We start from the raw sequence: 774 nt of genomic DNA, 5'->3' as shown, positions 1-774 counted from the left end.
CCGCTCTTTGAGGGAGAACACGGGGGTTGTGGCAGCGGGGCCGTGCCGTAGCTCGGCATGTTTCATGGCAAAGCCGCCGTGGTGAAGGGGATTGCTGCCGCCTGTTACTGGGGGAGATGGGGGCACGCAGCTCAGCGGCTCTGCCCCCCCGGGGAGCAGGCAAAGGGCTGGGTGCTGCAGGGACACGCAGGCAAATACCTGCTTGTTGTAAAGGAAGAGCCTCGGACGGCCCCAATTCCGCCGTGTTGTAGCATCCCCCTTATAGTGCTGTCTCATTAAAAGGTAATTTTCATCTCTGCCTGTCCAGTTCTTCAAAACAGTCCTAAAAGGTTTAAAAGAAGGGAGTTTTTAGTATTGTATCCCCCCCAACCATGAAAACGCAGCTGAGTATCGATGTCGTATTAAACTTCCCCATAATTCTGCCAGCACCAAGGCACCCATTCGACCGAGTCCCTGGGCAGCGCGGTGCTGTACGTTGTGGCTGCTCAGCTATCGCAGCCCAGCGCAGAGCGAGGCAAATCGCACAAATCCTGCTGAGCCCAAAGGCTGCTGCCGCCCCGCGCCGCTGCCCACACAGGGCTGCTCCCTGCGCCCCCCACCCTCTGCTGCAGGCCCTTCATCCACGAGAGGGCCCGAAACACCATCTCACCCAATTTTTACCCCACCCCGATTTGTTCCCTGTTTTCACTGGAAATAAACTTCCGAACAGCAAAGGCGGGCGCTGCTGCGAGGGCAGGGCTGCGGAACAGGGGCGCTCCTCAGCAGGGCACTGCC

The sequence above is a fragment of the Egretta garzetta genome, unplaced genomic scaffold (assembly GCF_000687185.1).
Source record: "Egretta garzetta isolate BGI_Z169 unplaced genomic scaffold, ASM68718v1 scaffold635, whole genome shotgun sequence".
NCBI lineage: Eukaryota > Metazoa > Chordata > Aves > Pelecaniformes > Ardeidae > Egretta > Egretta garzetta.
Note: the sequence above shows the minus strand (reverse complement) of the source record.